Genomic DNA, 6,322 nt, shown 5'->3' on the forward strand with positions numbered 1-6,322 from the left:
GTGTGACGTGGTTGGCGTCTGTAAAGCTACTTCTTTTGATATAGTCCCGCGGCCTCTCGAACTTTTCCACCTGCTTGGCCGTAAGCAAACACCATCGCGGCTTGTTCCCGGCGCGAATACCGGACCATTCTGCTGCTCAGAGTACGCTGCGTCAAGGACACAGCCTGTAACACGCAAAGAACACACGGCACGTGGTCAGAGGAACTGTCATTCGTCAACGCCTTCTGCCGTGGCAACGATGCATTTCCGAACACATGTTCATGGGAACTTTTTCCTCGATTTCCAGTCAGGAATCCGTCCGTGCCGTTTGTGAGTTTTATTAAAGATTACCTTATATTTGATGCGTAAAAATTGTGGCCGAGCGGTTCTAGGCGCTTCAGTCTGGAACCGCGCGACGGCTACGGTCGCAGGTTCGAATCCTGCCTCGGGCATGGAAGTGTGTGATGTACTCAGGTTAGTTAGGTTTAAGTAGTTCAAAGTCTAGGGGACTGATGACCTCAGATGTTGAGTCCCATACTTCTCAGAGCCATCTCAACCATTTTTGATGCGTCAAAATTGATTACAGGTAGAAGTCTACCGACAAAATCTTTATTTATTACTGAAATAAACAGTTTAGGAATTTACCTCTTAAAAATAATGTCATTTACACTGAAGCGCCAAAGAAACTGGTATAGTTATGCATATTCAAATACAGAGATATGTAAATAAGCAGAATTGGCGCTGTGGTCGGCAACGCCTATATAAGACAACAAGTGTCTGGCGAAGTTGTTAGGATCGGTTACTGCTGCTACAATGGCAAATTATCAAGATTTAAATGAGTCTGAACGTGGTGCTATATTCGGCGCACGAACGAGGAGACACAGCGTCTCCGAGATAGCGATGAAGCGGAGATTTTCCCGTACGACCATTTCACGAGTGTACCGTGAATATCACGAATCAGGTAAAACGTCAAATCTCTGACATCGCTGCGACCGCAGGAAGATCCTGCAAGAACGGGACCAAAGACGACTGAAGAAAATCGTTCAACGGCACAGAAGTGCAACCCTTCCGCAAACTGCTCCAGATTTCAATGCTGGGTCATCAACAAGTGGCAGGGTGCGAACCATCCAACGAAACAAAACATCGATATGGGCTTTCGAAGTTCAAGGCACACACGTATACCTTTGATGACTGCACGACACAAAGCTTTGTGCCTCGCCTGGGCCCATCAGTACCGACAGTGGACTGTTGATGACTGGAAACGTGTTGCCTGGTAGGGGGAGTCTCATTTCAAATTGTATCGAGCGGATGGAGGCGTACGGATATGGAGACAACTTAAAGAATGCATGGACCCCGTACGTCAGCAGGGGACTTTTCAAGCTGGTAGAGGATCTATAACGGGTGTTGGGGCGCATGAAGCTGGAGTGATATGGAACCACTGATACGTCTAGATACGACTCTGACAGGTGACACGTGCGTAAGCATCCTGTCTGATCACCTGCAACCATTCATGTCAATTGCGCATTGCGACGGGCAATTCCAGCAGGACATTTCGAGACCCTACACGTCCAGAATTAGAAGGAAGGTCAGCGTTTTCCGTCATTTTGATGGTTTATTGACAGCAAAATCGATTTTCAATCACATAATGATCATCTTCAGTGCTGTAGTGTACAAATTAAACTCATAGGCACAGGTGTCAAGTTATTATCAGTAACCAAAGCTATGAAACGATCAGAACATTGTAAACCAAAGCTATGAAACGATCAAAATATTGTGATCGTTTCATAGCTTTGGTTACTGATAACAACTTGACACCAGTGCCTATGAGTTTTAATTTGTACACTACAGCACTGAAGATGATCATTATGTGATTGAAAATCGATTTTGCTGTCAATAAAGCATCAAAATTACGGCCAACGCTGACCTTCCTTCTAATTTCACGCATATGGTAGTTGTGTTCACAGCACTCTATGTAGTCGCCAATCAACGTCCAGAATTGTTACACAGTGGCTGCAGGGTACACTCTTCTGATTTTAAACACTTCCACTGGGCACTAAACTCCCCAGCGTTTATGTGATGCCTTGAAACGTGCTGTTCAGAAGAGATCTCCATCCTCTTGTACTCTTAGGAATTTACGGACAGCTCTGCAGGATTCATGGAGTCAGTTCCTTCCAGCTCTACATTAGACGAGTCCATGCCAAGTCGTGTTGTGGCACTTCTGCGTACTCTCGGGGGCCTACACGATATTAGGCAGGAGTACCAGTATTCTTCGGCTCTTGAGTGTAAATGCTATCCAGCACGCCTACACCACTCATCTAAACGATGACCAGATTTTGCATGACAGTTCGCCGGCCGGAGTGGCCGTCAGGTTCTAGGCGCTACAGTCTGGAGCCGAGCGACCGCTACGGTCGTAGGTTCGGGTCCTGCCTCGGGCATGGATGTGTGTGATGTCCTTAGGTTAGTTAGGTTTAATTAGTTCTAAGTTCTAGGCGACTGATGACCTCAGAAGTTAAGTCGCATAGTGCTCAGAGCCATTTGAACCATGACAGTTCGGTATGTAGACACTGGGATGGCTCCCCCTTCGCCAAGGATGTTTTGTTATATTTTCGGCTATCCTGAGTTATCGCTGAATCCAGAATGAGATTTTCACTGAGCAGCGGAGTGTGCGCTGATATGAAACTTCCTGGAAGTTTAAAACTGTGTGCTGGACCGAGACTCGAACTCGGGACCTTTGCCTTTCGCGTGCAAGTGCTCTAGCAACTTTTTTTTTTTTTTAATAAGGGTAATGCAGGAGTAGGTTTAATAATGAATAAAAAAATAGGACTGCGGGTTAGCTACTACAAACAGCATAGCGAACGCATTATTGTGGCCAAGATAGACACAAAGCCCATGCCTACTACAGTAGTACAAGTTTATATGCCCACTAGCTCTGCAGATGATGAAGAAATTGATGAAATGTATGACGAGATAAAAGAAATTATTCAGGTAGTGAAAGGAGACGAAAATTTAATAGTCATGGGTGACTGGAATTCGTCAGTAGGAAAAGGGAGAGAAGGAAACATAGTAGGTGAATATGGATTGGGGGGAAGAAATGAAAGAGGAAGCCACCTGGTAGAATTTTGCACAGAGCATAATTTAATCATAGCTAACACTTGGTTCAAGATTCATGAAAGAAGGTTATATACCTGGAAGAATCCTGGAGATACTAAAAGGTATCAGATAGATTACATAATGGTAAGACAGAGATTTAGGAACCAGGTTTTAAATTGTAAGACATTTCCAGGGGCAGATGTGGATTCTGACCACAATCTATTGGTTATGAACTGCAGATTGAAACTGAAGAAACTGCAAAAAGGCGGGAATTTAAGGAGATGGGACTTGGATAAACTGAAAGAACCAGAGGTTGTAGAGAGTTTCAGGGAGAGCATAAGGGAACAATTGACAGGAATGGGGAAAAGAAATACAGTAGAAGAAGAATGGGTAGCTCTGAGGGATGAAGTAGTGAAGGCAGCAGAGGATCAAGTAGGTAAAAAGACGAGGGCTAGTAGAAATCCTTGGGTAACAGAAAAAATATTGAATTTAATTGATGAAAAGAGAAAATACAAAAATGCAGTAAATGAAGCAGGCAAAAAGGAATACAAACGTCTCAAAAATGAGATTGACAAGAAGTGCAAAATGGCTAAGCAGGGATGGCTAGAGTACAAATGTAAGGATGTAGAGGCTTGTCTCACTAGGGGTAAGATAGATACTGCCTACAGGAAAATTAAAGAGGCCTTTGGAGGGAAGAGAACCACTTGTATGAATATCAAGAGCTCAGATGGCAACCCAGTTCTAAGCAAAGAAAGGAAGGCAGAAAGGTGGAAGGAGTATATAGAGGGTTTATACAAGGGCGATGTACTTGAGGACAATATTATGGAAATGGAAGAGGATGTAGATGAAGATGAAATGGGAGATAAGATACTGCGTGAAGAGTTTGACAGAGCACTGAAAGACCTGAGTCGAAACAAGGCCCTGGGAGTAGACAACATTCCATTAGAACTACTGATGGCCTTGGGAGAGCCAGTCATGACAAAACTCTACCATCTGGTGAGCAAGATGTATGAGACAGGAGAAACACCCACAGACTTCAAGAAGAATATAATAATTCCAATCCCAAAGAAAGCAGGTGTTGACAGATGTGAAAATTACAGAACTATCAGTTTAATAAGTCACAGCTGCAAAATACTAACGCGAATTCTTTACAGACGAATGGAAAAACTGGTAGAAGCGGACCTCGGGGAGGATCAGTTTGGATTCCGTAGAAATGTTGGAACACGTGAGGCAATACTAACCTTACGACTTATCTTAGAAGAAAGATTAAGAAAAGGCAAACCTACGTTTTTAGCATTTGTAGACTTAGAGAAAGCTTTTGACAACGATAAATGGAATACTCTCTTTCAAATTCTGAAGGTGGCAGGAGTAAAATACAGGGAGCAAAAGGCTATTTACAATTTGTACAGAAACCAGATGGCAGTTATAAGAGTCGAGGGGCATGAAAGGGAAGCAGTGGTTGGGAAAGGAGTGAGACAGGGTTGTAGCCTCTCCCCGATGTTATTCAATCTGTATATTGAGCAAGCAGTAAAGGAAACAAAAGAAAAATTCGGAGTAGGTATTAAAATTCATGGAGAAGAAGTAAAAACTTTGAGGTTTGCCGATGACATTGTAATTCTGTCAGAGACAGCAAAGGACTTGGAAGAGCAGTTGAACGGAATGGACAGTGTCTTGAAAGGAGGATATAAGATGAACATCAACAACACCAAAACGAGGATAATGGAATGTAGTCGAATTAAGTCGGGTGATGCTGGGGGAATTAGATTAGGAAATGAGACACTTAAAGTAGTAAAGGAGTTTCTCTATTTGGGGAGCAAAATAACTGATGATGGTTGAAGTAGAGAGGATATAAAATGTAGACTGTCAATGGCAAGGAAAGCGTTTCTGAAGAAGAGAAATTTGTTAATATCGAGTATAGATTTAAGTGTCAGGAAGTCGTTTCTAAAAGTATTTGTATGGAGTGTAGCCATGTATGGAAGTGAAACATGGACAATAACCAGTTTGGACAAGAAGAGAATAGAAGCTTTCGAAATGTGGTGCTACAGAAGAATGCTGAAGATAAGGTGGGTAGATCACGTAACTAATGAGAAAGTATTGAATAGGATTGGGGAGAAGAGACGTTTGTGGCACAACTTGACTAGAAGAAGGGATCGGTTGGTAGGACATGTTTTGAGGCATCAAGGGATCACAAATTTAGCATTGGAGGGCAGCGTGGAGGGTAAAAATCGTAGAGGGAGACCAAGAGATGAATACACTAAGCAGATTCAGAAGGATGTAGGTTGCAGTAAGTACTGGGAGATGAAGAAGCTTGCACAGGATAGAGTAGCATGGAGAGCTGCATCAAACCAGTCTCAGGACTGAAGACCACAACAACAACAGGTCTCATTTTGTTCAATATTGTTCGTTGAATTTGTTCGGGGCGGACGTCCCATGACACCCGTTCAGGTTCTTTTGTTGATCCGTTCACTCAGTTTTTTTTTTATTACAGAGGGTAGCTAACCGTCTGACCGAGCACGCTGAGCTACCATGTCGGCTGCAACTGAGCTACCGAAGCACGACTCACGCCCCGTCCTCACAGCTTTACTTCTGCCAGGTACCGAGTGCGAGTCTCGGTCCGGCACATAGTTTTAATCTGCCAGGATGTTTCATATCAGCGCACACTCCGCTGCAGAGTGAAAATCTCATTCTGGAAACATCGCCCACGCTGTGGCTAAGCCATGTCTCTGCAATATCCATTCTTCCAGGAATGCTAGTTCTGCAAGGTTCGCAGGAGAGCTTCTGTAAAGTTTGGACGGTAGGAGACGAGGTACTGGCGGAAGTAAAGCTGTGAGGACAGGGCGTGAGTCGTGCCTGGGTAGCTCAGTTGGTAGAGCACTTGCCCGCGAAAGGCAAAGGTCCCGAGTTCGAGTCTCGGTCCGGCACACAGTTTTAATCTGCCAGGAAGTTTCATATCAGCGCACACTCCGCTGCAGAGTGAAAATCTCATTCTGGAAACATCCCCCAAGCCCTGGCTAAGCCATGTCTCCGCAACATCTTTTCTTTCAGGAGTGCTAGTTCTGCAGGATTCGCAGGAGAGCGTCTGTGAAGTTTGGAAGGTAGGAGACGAGGTACTGGCAGGAGTAAAGCTGTGAGGACGGGGCGTGAGTCGTGCTCGGGTAGCTCAGATGGTAGAGCACTCGCCCGCGAAAGGCAAAGGTCCCGTCTCGTTCCGGCACACAGTTTTAATCTGCCAGGAAGTTATCCCTGAATGTCG

At 44.4% G+C, this 6,322-nt stretch overlaps 1 non-coding gene across 1 annotated transcript; it reads left to right on the forward strand.

The window, feature by feature from the left end:
* The first annotated feature begins 5,917 nt into the window (after positions 1-5,917).
* On the forward strand, positions 5,918-5,992 carry Trnas-cga. The gene has a single exon. It is a non-coding gene; the product is annotated as a tRNA-Ser (tRNA).
* The last annotated feature ends 330 nt before the right edge of the window (positions 5,993-6,322 follow it).

The sequence above is a fragment of the Schistocerca americana genome, chromosome 9, assembly GCF_021461395.2.
Source record: "Schistocerca americana isolate TAMUIC-IGC-003095 chromosome 9, iqSchAmer2.1, whole genome shotgun sequence".
NCBI lineage: Eukaryota > Metazoa > Arthropoda > Insecta > Orthoptera > Acrididae > Schistocerca > Schistocerca americana.